This window comes from Triturus cristatus, chromosome 3_2 (genome assembly GCF_964204655.1).
Source record: "Triturus cristatus chromosome 3_2, aTriCri1.1, whole genome shotgun sequence".
NCBI lineage: Eukaryota > Metazoa > Chordata > Amphibia > Caudata > Salamandridae > Triturus > Triturus cristatus.
Genome location: NC_140584.1, coordinates 131,502,424 through 131,519,835, shown reverse-complemented (window position 1 = coordinate 131,519,835; position 17,412 = coordinate 131,502,424).

The window sequence follows — 17,412 nt, the reverse complement described above, 5'->3', positions numbered from 1 at the left end:
GGCAGGTTGGCCCAATTTTGTGGGAATCGGAGGTTGCTGACCCAGGACCCCTGAGTCCTTGACACCTTTTTCAGGGGATACAAACTCAAGTTTATAGACTCCCCAGTTCAGGAAAAGGCACCTCAGGAAATAAGATTCTCAGAGTGATATACAAGACTGGCAACGCAAGAGGGAGAGGACTTACTGGCAAAAGTGGCTATTCGGGAGGCCTCACACTCCGGATTAGGTTTTGTCAGCAATATTTTTCTGGTCCAGAAGGGTATGAGACCAGTAATAAATTTGAAGGAACTAAACGAGTGAGTGGTCTATCACCACTTCAAAATGTAGGGGATTTATCTATTAAGGGATGTCCTGTGACAAGGGCATTGGTGAACAAGACTAAATCTCAAGGATTCGTATTTGACTATTCCAAGTTGACCTCCCCATCAGAAATTCCTTTAACTTACCTGGAAGGGCAAGCACTGGCAGTTCTGCAGTCACTCGTTTGGCCTCTCCTCAGCACTTTGGTACTTTACAAAAGTACTTTGCCCAGTAGCGGGTTGGCTCCATGCACAGAAGTGAGACTAATAATTTACCTGAACGATAATTTAGTTATGGGCCAGTCCAGGGAGGTCCCCTCCCCTCATACAGAAATGACTATCTATCTGCTAGAACACCTGGGATTTGTAATAAATCAAAAGCCTTTCCTGGTCCCTAGTGAGGAGACGCAGTTTCTAGGCTTTATGGTAAACACAGTCAGGTGGAGCTGAAGCTACTCAGGGAAAAACTAAGGAAACTACGCAGGGAGTTAAGAAAGGTGCTAGAAGTAAGGGAAATACATCTAAGGGTTTTGGCAAGGATTCTGGGCCTGTTGTCCTCTATGATCCAGACTTTACTCTCAGGCCCCTTGCACTACCAGGCCCTCCAAAGACTCAAAGTGAAAATGGGTTTGTTGATGTACTCAACAGCATTTCAATGCCATTTCAACAGATTTAGTGCATGTGATGACCTATCTAACAGAGTTGTTTGGTTCAGTTTTGTCTTACAGAACAGTGAATGTCTACAGGCCAGCTATGTGGTCAGACACTGCTTAGTAGATGGTGTATCTGTTGGTCAGTGTGTACTGACTAAGAAAATCATGCATAGCATGTGAAAACTGAACCCACCTACAGCAAAGTATACTTTCGTGTGGGATGTTAGAGATGTTTTACAAGTTTTATCGAATTGAGTTGAGAATTCTACTTTGTCGTTAAAGCATATTTCTGAGAAATGTTGGTTTTATTTTGCCTGGTGTCTTTTAGGAGGATTTTGGACGTAAGGGATCTGGGTGTCACCAGCAAAGCCTATCAGCCTGAGGGAGTGTGTTTTTATATTAAAAGGAGAACTAAGACATTGTCTACCACTATTTTCTACCCTACTTGGAGTCAAATGAGAGGCTTTGGGTGGTTAAATGTCTGAAAGAGTATGAGAAGAGAATGGAAGGTTTGAGGAATTGTGTTCCACAAGTGTTGAATTCATACAGATGGCCTCATAGGGCAGTGTATCCCCCCACCTTTGAAAGATGGGTAAAAGAAGTAATGAGAGAGGCTGGTGTGGTTGGCAATAGATTTGGGGCTCATTCTCTCATGGGTGCATTAGCATCAAAATCTTTTGTCTTGTGGGGGTGGCTTGCAAGACACACTAAGAGCTGCAGATTGGTCCAATGAGAATATGTTTAAAAGTTGCTATTTAGACCTGTTTCAAATGCAATTGATAATGTGTTAACAGCACTTTAAAATTGCATAATGTTAGCCTCTGTGTTCTGACATAAAATGTAGATTTGTCACAGCCTGGTGAGCAGAAAATCTGGATTTTATTAAAGACACAGAGGCTAAGATTATTCCACCGCAGTGGGTACCCATCCTGATGAACTAACGGATGTTTTTTCAATTTTCTTTCAGATTACGAAGACGTTTTGGATTAAAATGCCCTTGGTGGAACATTCATTGTTGAAGTTTATTTCTGTGTTTCAGTTCACCAGCAACAAAGAAGGAACATGACTGTGCGTTGCTTGGATTTATACTGTGTTAGAATGTTTAAAAGTTTTTAATTCTTTCAATTTTTGCTTCTGTGAGCTGTGTGAATGCACTAAAGATTTTACCCAGGAGTGACAGAAGAGAAGCCCACTGGCTATGAATACAGTCAGTGATTTTGGATGGTCAATGGAGTCCACAAAGGAACGACAGAAGCACAATCCAAAGGCATGCACCATTGCAGAAAGACAGGGTAGATGTTCTTTAGAGGCTACCAAGGAGCATCAGAGGAGGAATCCACAGGCATGCATTGTTTGCAGGTAAGCAGGGTCAATGCTTTGTAGAATTTGTTCTTCAGGGACCTGATGGAACCAGTTTAGTGAATATTGTTTGCTCCCGGGAGTAATTGTGTCATGGTAGGGTAATTCTGTAAAAAAAAATGGTATTAATAGGTTAGCTGAATTGAAGTAGTGAATGTGTTTAAGGAAGAGTTAGAAGTTAAGAAATGTAAGGAAAAATGGGTTCTGGCTAAAAGACCATAGGTCAGTTGGCCAGTCAACGGTGTGGTGAGGAGAAGGGAGGCACTATAGAATACTAGACCACTGAAGTATCAAAAGGATTGATCCCTAGACCCGAATAGGTCACAAAGCATGGAGAGAAGCAAAGGAGAGCAGAAGGCAAGTGTAACACACTCTACTGCAGGAACAGTGCAGATAAAAACAATAAAAAACGAACCCTAGTTAGTAAAAGGAGAGAAAAAGGTTAATCTAACTCTGCATTGCAGGGCACTTGAGCTATCAGATGAGGCACTTCTCGGCATTACGTGCCTTAGAGTCACCTGGGTGAATGCTGTAATGTTGGCAGGGCTGGGGAAAGTAATCAGATGTCGATCAAATGTCAAGTATGGGTTTATCTAAGAATCACTCAGTGCATGGTTCTACAGGCCATCTCTCTCTCTCTCTCTCTCTCTCTCTCTCTCTCTCTCTCTCTCTCTCTCTCTCTCTCTCTCTCTCTCTCTCTCTCTCTCTCTCTCTCTCTCTCTCTCTCTCTCTCTATCTCTATCTCTCTCTCTCTCAGCAACCTACAATAGACGCGTCCATGATTTATGTTTGTAGTCGGTACAAACTTTCACCCTAACCTGCTTATCCAGCATAAATGTGCATCGACCTTGCACCCATGAAAACATGCAATGATAACTACAACAAGCAGCACAACGTATGCAAACACCATATTGTATAACTCAGAACATCCTAAAGAAGTGGAAAAGTAGCGGATGTATGACGTTACAACGCATCCTATTACAACGCATACCTTTACAACGCATTTTTTACAACGCACAATCCATTACAACGCATGACATTACAACGCAGGACACTACAACGCATTTTTAAAAACTACATTTACAACGCATATCCATTACAACGCATACTACATTTACAACGCATAACATTACAACGCATAATATTAAATTGCATTTAAGGTAAGTATTAGATAGTATAGGGGTAAAAATTACTATTGTAACTCCAGGGGGTGCAACAGTAGGGTAAGTGTTGGATAGTATAGGGGTAAAAATTACTATTCTAACTCCAGGGGGTGCAACAGTAGGGAAAGTGTTGGATAGTATAGGGGTAAAAATTACTATTCTAACTCCAGGGGGTGCAACAGTAGGGTAAGTGTTGGATAGTATAGGGGTAAAAATTACTATTCTAACTCCAGGGGGTGCAACAGTAGGGTAAGTGTTGGATAGTATAGGGGTAAAAATTACTATTCTAACTCCAGGGGGTGCAACAGTAGGGTAAGTGTTGGATAGTATAGGGGTAAAAATTACTATTCTAACTCCAGGGGGTGCAACAGTAGGGAAAGTGTTGGATAGTATAGGGGTAAAAATTACTATTCTAACTCCAGGGGGTGCAACAGTATGGTAAGTGTTGGATAGTATAGGGGTAAAAATTACTATTCTAACTCCAGGGGGTGCAACAGTAGGGTAAGTGTTGGATAGTATAGGGGTAAAAATTACTATTCTAACTCCAGGGGGTGCAACAGTAGGGAAAGTGTTGGATAGTATAGGGGTAAAAATTACTATTCTAACTCCAGGGGGTGCAACAGTAGGGTAAGTGTTGGATAGTATAGGGGTAAAAATTACTATTCTAACTCCAGGGGGTGCAACAGTAGGGAAAGTGTTGGATAGTATAGGGGTAAAAAATACTATTCTAACTCCAGGGGGTGCAACAGTAGGGTAAGTGTTGGATAGTATAGGGGTAAAAATTACTATTCTAACTCCAGGGGGTGCAACAGTAGGGTAAGTGTTGGATAGTATAGGGGTAAAAATTACTATTCTAACTCCAGGGGGTGCAACAGTAGGGTAAGTGTTGGATAGTATAGGGGTAAAAATTACTATTCTAACTCCAGGGGGTGCAACAGTAGGGTAAGTGTTGGATAGTATATTACTATATTATGCGTTGTAATGGTATGCGTTGTAATGGTAGTATGCGTTGTAATGGAATGCGTTGTAAAGGTAGTTTTTAAAAATGCGTTGTAGTGTCCTGCGTTGTAATGTCATGCGTTGTAATGGATTGTGCGTTGTAAAAAATGCGTTGTAAGTGTAGTGCGTTGTAAAAGTTGCGTTGTAAAGGTTGTTCCCCAAACTAGCTGATTATATACTTTATAACAATATAAAATGTGCATTCCCATAGAGGGAACCATCTCCTTCAACATAAGTGTAAAACCGTTTCCTAAACAGATTTGATATATAAACTTAGCAACACCATTATATATTCTCAGAGTGCATAATACTACCACGTCACTTAAAGTGCATGTTCCAAAGTCAAAGAATCGCGAAGAGATACCCCGCACATTGTCAGCTTTGAGTGGACTTAGAACCCGCCCACTGCTTACCATTGGTTGGCTTTATCAACTCTGTTATGTGCTTCATTTTCATTTGCTAACTTGTGTGGGCTTTCCTCCCATGTGTTTTTGTCCTTCCCCTGCAGTATGGCCTAATTACTTGGTTCTTTTCACTGCTTTATTTCCAGTTATAACGTTGTTTTCATTTTGTTAAGCACTCCACGAGACTGCATGTATTTTCCAACTGTCTCCCTCGTGTACTTCTCTCCGCCCTCCCCCTCCCCTGTGCTGTGTTGTCCTCTTTCACCTGTGAGCTTCTCCCCAAAATATATCCGTTTTGCTCTCACCCTCTTTGCTTTTTCGCTAGTGTGCTTCTTTCTTCAGTGCTGCTGCTGGAGCGGGTAGTACAAAATTTTGTATACACCCCATTCTGCATGTTTATATTAAAATGAATAATCAATTAATTGTAATATTATTAATTTGTTTGAAGTGATAACTCACCCTCTATATTAACAAAAGAATTACACGTGGGAATTGCACCTTGCATGGCTATATTAATTGTAAACTAACTTGAGTACGCATATTAATAGTAGAAAACTAGAATATTGCATGTTATATGTGTTGCTTCTGCTAGATAAATACACACACATATGGGTATTAGCAAGGGGATAACATTTTATTAGCCATTTCTATGTTTTAATTACGTTTTTGTGTTTCTTTTGCTTAAGTTGACCATTTCGGCCTAAACAAGATGGCTGAACGAGACGTTAAACGTGACTGCCCTGACAACACGAGGTCTGGGTGAAGTGTGCAGGCGTCACCACCAGCAGCAGTGGCCTGGACCTGACCCTGGGAGACCATGTACCCTTCAAGGACGCTCCGGGAACCCATCCAAGACAAAAGACAATGCTTGATTTAAAAACCGGAACCAGCAAGTGAGATGACTTCATTTTGCGGACTATGTGAGAACTTCACCTCACAACCCCAAGTTGACCAATCCGGACCCTCTAAACCCCGATCTTGATACTTTTTGATATTATTTTCATTAAAAAAGTAGGTGGGAAATTAGGATAGTCAGATACGCTAACGGATACGCTACGCTGATGCGCTTGCTTTTCTTTGACAAACTTGATTTCCTGACGTTATGCTGACGGAGAGGACGGTGACACTGCTGGACAGCTGTTATCCTGAATCTTTGAGAGACTGAATTGCGGCCTAACTTTGCTGAATAAATTCTTCTTGACTGATTGACTTAGAGGACGCCTTTAGCCAGAATAGGTAAATATGATGCTCTGAAATGCTGATTATGACTCCTAACTTTTCTTGCAATATTTTTAGATAAAGAATATTTGATTAATTGACAAATGTGTTGTGTCGATTATTTGAATAGGAGAATAGTGGTAAAGAAGTAATGTGTAGATAGACAAGTTTTATTCATTAAAATCATAATAACAACTAAATGATCCATCTCCTTATGAGAGGGATATCTTAGAGTCTGAGGGCAATGTGTTTAAGGGTAAGGTAAAGGTATTCCTCTCATGTCTGCGTTTGGAACCGTATTTTCCCTCAGAAAAACAGATAAACGGAGTGTAAGTATATTGGTGTTATGGGCCCCACCAATGAATGTATTTGAGTGAATTGGATGCCGAGGTAGTTGGTCTGTGCCAAAGGGGGAATTTGACGTTCCGCGCTGCAACAGTTTTCTTGTAGCAAGACGATGCATTTTATTGTTTTGGTTTGGTGAATATTGCTTGTAAATAGCTTATTGATTATTGGTTATTGATATTGGTTCATGTACTAACACTCTATGTCAAGTTGTGTCGAGTTTTATGTTGTTTGCACGACTTCTGGGATGTAGGAAGTCGGAAGTTTGTAACGGTTCCGTAGTAGAGCAGAGGTAAGCGCTGTTCTCGGGAAAGACGGAATTGTTGTTATCCTGTAGGCACACAGGAGAAAACGTGTGACGATTGACGTTGCACAACGCATTGTCTGGGTTCGATTCGGTGACATCGCCATGTGTTGCCAAGAGACATTTTCTGTGTGAGAGAAGTGTGTATGATAGCGAAGGTTACCTGTGAAATTCTGGTCTTAGGTACCAGGGATCCAACTGGCATTCCGATAACGCTTATCACTGGAAAGGTAATGGGTACTCTCTGAGCTTGTTAGAAGGACAAAGGAGAGGTAAGCGCTGCTTTGTTAAAGTGTGTTATAATTCTGTAGTAGAACAGACTGTTCTCTGTTCTCGGGAAAGACAGGATTCTGTGTGAATGTACTACACTTTCTTGTGTGAAAGTGCGTGAACGAAATAGCATTCAGGTTAATTGTGAAACTCTGGGTTTATTTCTCAGGAGCATTGGGTCTCCAACTATGTGTCTTGAATACTAGAGAAACGGTTAGCTAATGCTCATTAAAAGGGTGAAGTAGAGGGATGTGCTACTTTATCAACGGAAGTAACGATTCTGTAGTAGGGCAGAGGTAAGCGCTGCTCTCGGGAAAGACAGAATTCTCGTGAGAAAGGTCTATTGCTATTCTTTGGTTAGTGAAGCGGACAATGGAGATGTCTTTATGTTGTTACTAACAGAATTGTAGAAATTGAAAAAAAAAACGTACTGAGCAGATTTGTAAAGGAGGGGTAGACAGGAGCAGGAGCTGCCGCAGTGGCTGCTGACGTCAGAACGACCGCGCTGGGATTGGACAGTCGGTCGGAACTGTAAAACGCTCCGGATTGGTGCGTTAGTGTACGCCGCGCTAGGAGTGGAGCAATACAGGGTGACGTAAACGCTCCCTATTGGTGCGTTAGTGTGAATCGCGCTGGGATTTGAGAATTGCGACGTTGACGTAGACGCTCCCGATTGGTGCGTTAGTGTGAGTTGCGCTGCGATTGGACAGAGTAGTGGTACAGTCATAAGGAGAAACTAGTGAGACACAAAAGAAAGGAAAATGTATTACGATTCACCAGCAAAAGAGAAAAAGTCATGGTTTGGTAAAATTAAGAAGTGGTTTAAGAAGGACAAACCGATCATAACTAGGGAAGGACAGTTACTTCCTCCACCGAAAACCCCTGCATCCTTTATGGTTGCGAAATATGGATATCACACCTGTATTTGGTTAGACAACTGGGTTAAGTATACAGAGAAAGACGGAGTGTTAGCTTTTCCAGAACATGGTTCATTTAATTTGGCTGTTTTGAGAAACTTGAGAGAGAAAATGATGAATTTAGAACCGAGACCTAGACTGACTCAATTTGAGGCTTTGATGGAGTGGGAAGATGAAATGCATGACCGAGAAAGACAGAGAAATGGTAGAGGATATAGGTATCTGTTTGGTAGATCGTACGGACATGAGACGCATGATGATCGAATGAGAAGGTGGCGAAATTCAAGTATGACTGAGGGTTTATTTCCTGTGAGAACTGCAGGAGAAAATGAAGGACGAAAGTGTGTAGAAAAGAGGCATAATGTGGAATCGAGAGGGTATGGAGTTAATGAGTCCAAGGATGATGTTCTTGATGATATGTTCTATAAGAATCCTCCACCATACCGACCAGAACTAGAAATATTAACTCCAAGTGCCCCAATGAAATAAACAGTACGAATCATAAAATCGGAACCAGAGTTCCAAGATTGGGGAAGAAAAAATCCTATTAGAGAGGTAGAAAAGAAGTCTGGAGGAAAATTGGATGGAGAAAATTCAGCAGAATTAGCAAAAACAACCCTAGAATTAACTGAGAAAATAAGAGAATTGACTAAGAATTTGGAAGCGGTAACTGTACCAGTGACAATAGGTCCAGTAATGCCTATTTTTGACAAGCAGAAAGACATTGAACATTGTTTGACAGTCCCTTATAAAAATAATAAACCGGTTCAACAACCAAGAATGAGTCAGAGTGAGAATCCATGGAGACAGACTATGAGTATGATTGAACCGAATTTTACAAATAACCTGTTTGTAGGTCAGAACTTTGCAGAGAAACGTATGACAATGATAGAGACGATGTCAGAAACACAGAAAGATTTTGGACAAGGAAATGTAGGGAAGCCAGTAGGACCGTCTACAGAGGAGTTGAGTGAATGGTTGAGAAGCTTGCAAAAGAAAGACAAGGAACCCCAGTCAATAGATGTAGCTAAATTACAAATGGTACTGGAAGAATTAATAGTAGGAACTATCCCAACAGAGAAATTAAAAACTTACCAAGATGAGGAGTTGTTATTTCTGTGCAAAAGCGTAACATGGAGAGCGAAAAGTCTTCATGAAAGATTAGAAGAAGTGGCAAATGAGATGGGTATTGATATTGAAAAGGTAAAAGCCTTACAGAAACCCTATCGAGTAGATTTCACCGAAAAAGACATTGAAAACATGAATACCACAGGACGAATAGGTCAGATTAAGGATATAATTATTTTGTTGAGAAAATGGGGAGATGTCGACAAATGGAAGAGCAGATGGTATCGTAAGCGAGACGAAGTTTCAGACAAAACGTTTTCAGCCTATCCTATGAGAGAAAAAGTGAAGGTTGTGACAGAATACCCTATGAGAGAGATTCCGGGAGGAGGATATGTGCATGTCCCATGGACGAGACAGGATATTTTGTCATTTACTAATGACTTCCCTCGACTGCGTGAAAAACCCGTCGAGTGGTATAGACAGGTGGACAGATTTGTGAAATTATCCAAAGTATTGTGGATTGATCTGAATAGCCTGTTTGACATAATCGTACCAGCAGATCTATGGACAGAATGTTAAATAGTAATAGATTGGCCGACACAGGAATACCCAATGGATCCTAAGACAGGAGCTCCAGACGCTGAGGTAATGAAGAAATACGAACAGGTAATGGCATTCCTAAAGAACAAGGTACCCCCTAAAGAGACAGATTGGGTAAAAATTGGCAGAACACATCAGGAAAGCAAAGAATCAGTACATGCCTATTATGAGAGGTTAATCTTAGCCTTTAAACAATTTAGTGGAGATGAAATTTGAGTGACAAGGATTTGAGTCATTTTGTATACAGATTTGTATATGGTCTTCGTCCAGAAATTAGTGAAATGATAAAATAGCACACGGTAGATTGGCAAAATAAGAAAATAGATGAAGTATTGAGACATGCTAAATATTTCAGTGATGAAATTGAGGCAAAACAGCGAAAACTAAAAGAGAAGGCAATGTGGGCACAGGTAAAAGTAGCAGAGAGACAGGAAGCACAATTAGTGGAACAAGCTGGGTCAAAACAAAGATTTAATCCTGGGAAAAATAAAGGGAATATTGAGGAAGCTAAAAAGAAATTTCCGTGTCATAATTGGAAATCCGAGTGTAAGAATCCACCAAGTACTAATGATGAAAATTCATCCTTGAATCCACAGGTGCAGAATGAGGTGAGTGGTCAACAGCAACGACAACAGCAGGGTGTAACACAACAGAATCAGGTGCCAAAACCACCTTTTCCACTGAACAAAAATTGCCAGAGGTATAGTAAAGAGAATGGATTCTACAATGAAGACAGGTAAATAAGCCGCAAAGCGCTAGCGCTGCGTCGCAGTATTGGCTGCAACGCGATGAAAGCGATTCAGAAGAAGGTTATTGACGGTGCCGAAGGGAGGAAGAAAAGTGCGTACTTGGCCCACAGGCCGACAGGCCCATTTGTAGATGGAAAAGTTAAAATATTACTTTCCTAGTTGATACTGGTGCTACTCGATCAACTGTTAGATCAGCTGATGTTAAGAATCTTCCTCTCTCGGATGAAACGATCCAAGTAGTTGGGGTCTCCAACAGACAGATTAAAACTTACCTGACAGAACCAGTGAAAGTTCTGTATAGGGTAATTTTCTGAAATGCACAGATTTGTAGTGTGTGACACGAGTCCTGTGAACTTGTTAGGTTGAGATTTATTGTGCAAGATGAATTGCACTATATTTTGTACTCCGGATGGAATAGCCTTTGAAACACCAGATGATGATGTGTTGTATAAAATGACATTGGCAAATAGAGAGAAAGAGGTTACAGGAACCTATGCTGTATTCAACCCTGACGAACTACCAAAAGAATTGAAACAATCAGTAAAAGCAGAAGTTTGGGACTTCACAGGCGAAGATGTAGGATTGATGAGGAATGTAGATCCAGTAAAGATAACTGTAAAAGAAGGAGTATGTTATCCAAATGTCCCACAATATAAATTGACCCCTGAAATAATCGAAGGAGTTACTCCTGTGATTGAGAAAATGATAAAACAAGGAATTTTGAGAGAAATAATGAGTAGCCCATGTAATTCACCAACAATGGGACTGAAAAAGCCTAGTGGGAAGTTCAGAATAGTGCAAGATCTGAGAAAGATAAACAAAATTGTTGTACCATGTTGCCCCATTGTACCGAATCCATCTGTGATTTTAAATCAGATCCGTCATGACGCAGAATGGTACACAGTGATTGATTTGTGCCATACTTTCTTTTCCATCCCATTGCACCATGACAGTCAGCAAATTTTTGCATTTCGTTTCGGTGAGCGTATTTTGGCGTGGTGCCGAATTCCACAGGGGTATACAGAAAGCCCCTTAATATTTAATCAGCTATTGAAAAAGTCTTTGGAGAGTCTAGAGATGCCTGAAAATTCAGTACTAGTCCAGTATATCGATGACCTACTTGTGGCATCAAAAACTCGTGAAGCTTGTGAGGTAGACATGGTAGCTTTGCTGAATCATTTGGCAGATGGAGGACTAAAAGTGCCACCATCAAAATTACAATTTTGTAAGAAATAAGTCCAATATTTAGGACAGGGCATTGAGAAAGGACACAGGAAAATAACCATAGACAGAATCAGGATCATAAAAAGAATGAGCCCACCAATGACCCAAAGAGAAGTGAGAATGTTTCTAGGAATGGTTGGATATTGTCGTCAGTGGATAGGTAATATTTCATTGATTGCAAAACCTTTGGTACGACTGACAAGAAGTTATGTGAGAGATCCAATTGATTTGAACAAAGAGGAGTTGGCAGCATTCAAGAAATTGAGAGAAGGATTGTGTGAAGCGCCAGCATTAGGTATGCCTGACTATGATAAGGACTTTGAGTTGTATTGCAGTGAGAGAAATGGATGTGCACTCTCTGTTCTAGTACAAAAGCATGGAAAACTGAGGAAACCAATTGCATATTTTTCATCCATGTTGGACCCAGTAGCTGTAGCCCTTCCTGGGTGTCTGAAATCAGTAGCTGCTACATGTCGAAGTTTGCAACAGAGTGAAGGAATTGTGATGGGATACCCTGTGAAAGTGTTTGTGCCTCATGATGTGGCGATTCTTTTAACAAGGAGTCCTACTCAGTATATGACACACAGCCGACTGACTAAGTATGAAAAGGTCATATTAGGTGCAACAAATGTGAGTCTTGTGAGATGCGTGAATGTGAATCCTTCAACATTGTTGCCTGATGTAGAGCATGTGGAGGTAAGAGATGAAGCAGATCATGATTGTTTGGATGTACTTGATTTTTTTACAAAACCAAGACCTGACATAAAAGACGACCCTTTACCAGAAAGTGATTAGACCAAAACTGTGGGAGGCTCTTCGGGAAATGGGCATGCCTGCCGAATATCTGAGGCTTTTAGTTAAATTGCACACTAACACATATGCACAGGTTAGATGGGGTAAGCCTGGGGAAGTGACTACGAGATTCAAAGTGTCTAAAGGGGTCAGGCAAGGGTGTGTCCTGGCCCCTACACTGTTCTCCTTGTTCATCAATGGAGTAACTAGATACTTTTCTGACTGCCCGACTGATGCCCCCTCGTTGGCAGGAATGAAAGTGCCCCTGCTCATGTTCGCGGATGATACGCTCCTCATTTCTAAAACCTGACAGGGGCTTCAATTGGCCCTCTCTAGGTTTGAGTTTTTCTGCCGCGAACATGAGCTCGAGGTCAACGTGGGGAAAACCAAATTTATGGTTCTTCGTGGCCCACGCCCCGTTAAAGCTAGGGTTGAAATGGGTGGTGCAAGGCTGGAACAGACCTCTACATTTACATATTTGGGGGTCACCTTTAGTGATAACCTAAGTTGGGGGCCCCAGATAGAATTGCTTAGGTTAAAGCACTCCCAACTTGGTGGTGCCTTATTAAAGGAACATATGCATTCCTGCACTAAACCCATTGCACCTGTGATACAAATTTATGGTTCTAAAATCCTCCCTGCAGTCATGTATGGCGCCGAGCTATGGGGGTTTAGTAATCTTGACTCCTTGAGGGTGGCCCAAAACAACTTCTTGAGATCATTGATAGGGCTACCCCCCTCCACCCCACGTATCCCCTTGTTATTCGATCTGGGCTGCCAACCCATAGAGGATATGATCCGGTATAGGCCCCTGGCGTTTTGGCGACGCCTATGGACTACCCCGGAGCTATCCATTTATGCTAAAGCGCTGCATGAGGTAAAGGATATGAGAGGCTCCCATAGAATTCGTTGGCTTACAGAAATTAAACTTATTCTGACAGAAATGGGCATGGGTGACTTGTGGTCCAACCCTGTGTCTGCTGTGTTTCCCCCCAAAAAAATATATAGGGATGCCTACTGGCTTTGGGCCTCGCAAAAACGATTTACTCCTTCTACTGGTGGTTCCCTGACCTCAATTTATTTGTCTATTAAGGATCAATCATCTTTAGAAGTATATTGGGACGTAATAACCAAAAAGCTGGATCGGAAATTATACCACCAATTCAGAATTGGTACCCTTCCTTTAGCTTCCTTTACTTCTAGCTGGTCCTTAAATGGCACTGATAAATGCCCATCCTGTAAAAATTTGGTCGAAACAGAAGATCATTTTTTATTTGTATGCCCGGCATATTACCAACCTAGGCGAGTCTGGCTGCGACCTGTGTGTCGTGAACTAGGTGTCAGATCAGCCCAGGCCGCTAGAAGGATCCTAAAGACTGATACATCCTCTCTTGTGGTCATCGGTCTAGCCAAATATATTAGTTGGGCGTGGCTTATACGGAAAAGATGAAATTTTACCACTGGTTATACATACTATAGCGTAGCATTACCCCCAACTGTAGAATGAATTTCAAGTCAAAGTCTATGTATGTTTAATACTTTTTTATTGATCTTAACCTGTTATTTATTAAATAGCTTTTAGTCTCAATTGTTATAAATAATACATTAACTTTTTAATTGTATTTGATGAATTTTAAATGTCTTTTAAGATGAAATATTCGAAATAAAGACTGTTTTGACTGACTGACTGACTGATTATGTCATGTTTGTTGATGGATCTTGTTTGAGAACAGATGATGGAGTGCTGAGTGCAGCATTTGCGGTATGTATAGTTGCAGCTGTGATGGAAGCATCATATTTGAAAGGAGTAAGGTCGGCCCAAGTAGCTGAACTTTTTGCCCTGACCAGAGCCTGTAAGATTGGGAAAAGTGTGAGAGTGACTGTAATAGCTGATAGCCAGTATGGCTACGGGTGGTCCATGATTTTGGCCAAATTTGGCTGCAAAGAGGTTTCCTGACCTCATGTGGGACTCCCATTAAGAATGCTGAAGTGGTTGGAAAGTTGCTTGAGGCAATACAGCTGCCTAGGCAATTGGATGTGGTAAAATGTGCTGCTCATAGTCGCAGTGGTGATTACATTGCCACTGGAAATAAATTTGCCAATGACGTGGCACAGTATTGTGCACGAAATCAGAATTCAATCAATCGGGCAAAGGAAAAAGAAACGATTTCTTGTTTCCCAATGTTTACTAACACTGTGGGAACATGGGATGAGGTAAGACAATTGCAGGAAGAAGCAGGAGAGGAAGAAGTAAAACAGTGGGTAAAAGCAGGATGTGCACCAAGAGAGAAAGATCATGTGTAGGTCTATCGAGATGGAAGACCAGTTATGCCTCATAGCATGATGTCTGCCATGGCACGGATGTATCATGGACAGGGATATATAGGGAGAGACGCCATGATTAGGTCTTTTTAAAAAACATGGTATAATGCCAAGTTTAGGCTTGTGGCAGAAAGTATTTGTCAAAGATGTCTAATTTGTCAGCAGTACAATCCCGGAAGAAAGACAGTGGTGAGTCTAGGAACAATAGGTCGAGAGGGAGGGCCTTTCACCAGAATGCTAGTAGATTTCATTGAGATGCCTCCTTGTAACAGGTTGAGGTATGTTTTGGTAATGGTATGCCTATTCTCTAGGTGGGTGGAGGCATTCCCAACAAGAAGAAATGATGGAATGACAGTTGCAAAATAATTGTTGAGGGAATTTATACCTAGGTTTGGGTTCCCAGTAACAATTGAATCAGACAGAGGAGGACATTTTCATAATGAGATCATAAAACTGATTTGTGAAGCATTGAATGTATGACAAAAACTGCATTGTGCCTACCGACCAGAGGCTTCTGGTGTAGTAGAACAAATGAATGGTACTATCAAAAACAGAATAGGGAAAATGTGTTTAGCCACAGGTATGAAATGGCCCGATGTCTTGCCTCTGGTACTCATGACTATTAGATCAATACCAGACAGAACTACTGGTTTGAGTCCTCATGAGATCCTCATGGGACGCGCAATGAGACATGTATTCATACCAGGCAACAAGCTGATGACAATAACTGATGACATGGTATTGGAATACTGTAAAAGCCTGGCTGACGCAGTTCATTCTGTGTTTCATCAGGTTGGAGCGGATGCCACCACTCTTGAAAAGAAGCCAGCTCATGATCTAAGCCCAGGGGACTGGGTAAGGATAAAAGTACACAGAAGAAGAAACTGTTTGGTTCCCAGGTGGGGAAAACCAAGGCAAGTCATCTTGACCACAACAACAGCTGTGAAGTGTGCTAGATTGAAGAACTGAATCCATGCAAGTCATACTTTGAGAATTCCAAATCCAGTTGATTGTAAAGAAAAGGAGTATTTTGATGAGTGAGAATCCAGAAGTAACTCCCTGAGGAAAAGATGACAGATTTCTGAATTCAGTTCAGACTCAGAGGCACAACCAAGAGCCCATTTATCCAAGAAAGAACAAAAGAAGAACAAAGAAAAGGACAGTGGAGAGACAATAAAAGAAATCCGTGAGAAGGAAGTGCCAGATGACGGATTGAGAGAAATTCCACCTGAGACAACACCTTTAGATGGACAGGTGCCAGATACTGAGAGAGAGGGAAAGATTATTATGGAAGAGCCCCGAGGAGGTGTAGGGAACTCCAACATCCAGTTAGAAGCAGGGACAAGTAGTCAGCAGGAAGATTGCGTGATGGAGATTCGAGGAGGGACAGAAGTAGGGAAAACAAAAGAGGTGGAAAAGAAACTCGTTGAAGGTAAAAAGCAAGTTGAAACGGAGTCTGAGGAAAGCGAAGATGAAATACCAGAAGGCCGAGTTCTGAGAAAGACAGCTTGGAGAACTGAAAAGAATGATAAAGGGAGTAAATTGAAAAGAGCGGCAAAAGACGAGGTGTGGCCAAACAAAATAAAGAGACTGAGATATCGACTGACCCGTGTAAATTCGCCAAGAGCTGAACAGGTGAATGAAGTAACGAGTCAGGAAAAATCGAAAGAAGAAGAACAGACAGTAGTCAAAGAAAACAAAAGAACAAGAAAACCTAACCAGAAGTATAAATAACCGGAATGGACGCGCGACTGCTGAACTTGTATTTCTTGGGCTGACGCTATACCAACCTGGGAGATCCCGCTGCCGTGAGGGGAACGGTATCTTGGTCGAGAAGGCTCCAAGCTCCCGCCGTGAGGGAAACGGCTTCTGGGGGCGAAGGGACTCCATCTCCCATAACTCCCTGCATGGCGCCATCAATCAGCGTCATCAGAGGGCGCCGGAGGCCCTCTTAAGCAGCACTGACCCAACGCAGCGCGCGACGCGCGACTGCTGAACTTGTATTTCTTGGGCTGACGCTATACCAACCTGGGAGATCCCGCTGCCGTGAGGGGAACGGTATCTTGGTCGAGAAGGCTCCAAGCTCCCGCTGTGAGGGAAACGGCTTCTGGGGGCGAAGGGACTCCATCCCCCATAACTCCCTGCGTGGCGCCATCAATCAGCGTCATCAGAGGGCGCCAGAGGCCCTCTTAAGCAGCACTGACCCAACGCAGCGCGGGACGCGCACGGGCATGCCCGGGCGCTGCCCGGGCAAAGCCCGGGCCAAGGGCGGGCCCATCCGCGCCCGTCAAAGCCCGTATAAGCCTGGGCTGGGCCACCCCTCCAACATCTTCAGATGGGTAAGCGCAAGCACATGGGGAACTCTGATAAGGGGGTTTAAAAGCCAAAATACCCAGAAAGTCTCCTTCCATTATCTCCTATTTAACCTCCGCTGTGGGTGCTTTGAACAAAGAAATAGCCAACGCGAAAAAGAATTAGGTTTGGACACAAGTGCTGCTCCCAGGGATGGGTCAGCTGTCCTGGAATCGGCTCCTGTACCACTGGAACCTGTGGTAGTGATTAATGCTCTGGAATTATTGATTGATGTTCCAGCGCCCACCTTGGGTAACGTGGGCGGCCAGCATAGCCCATAGAGTCGCCATAGTCCCCCTTGTGAAGGGGGCCTTATGGCTGGGCCGTCTGACACCAAACACACTCAAAGGAAAAAATCTATAAAGCGTTGCAGA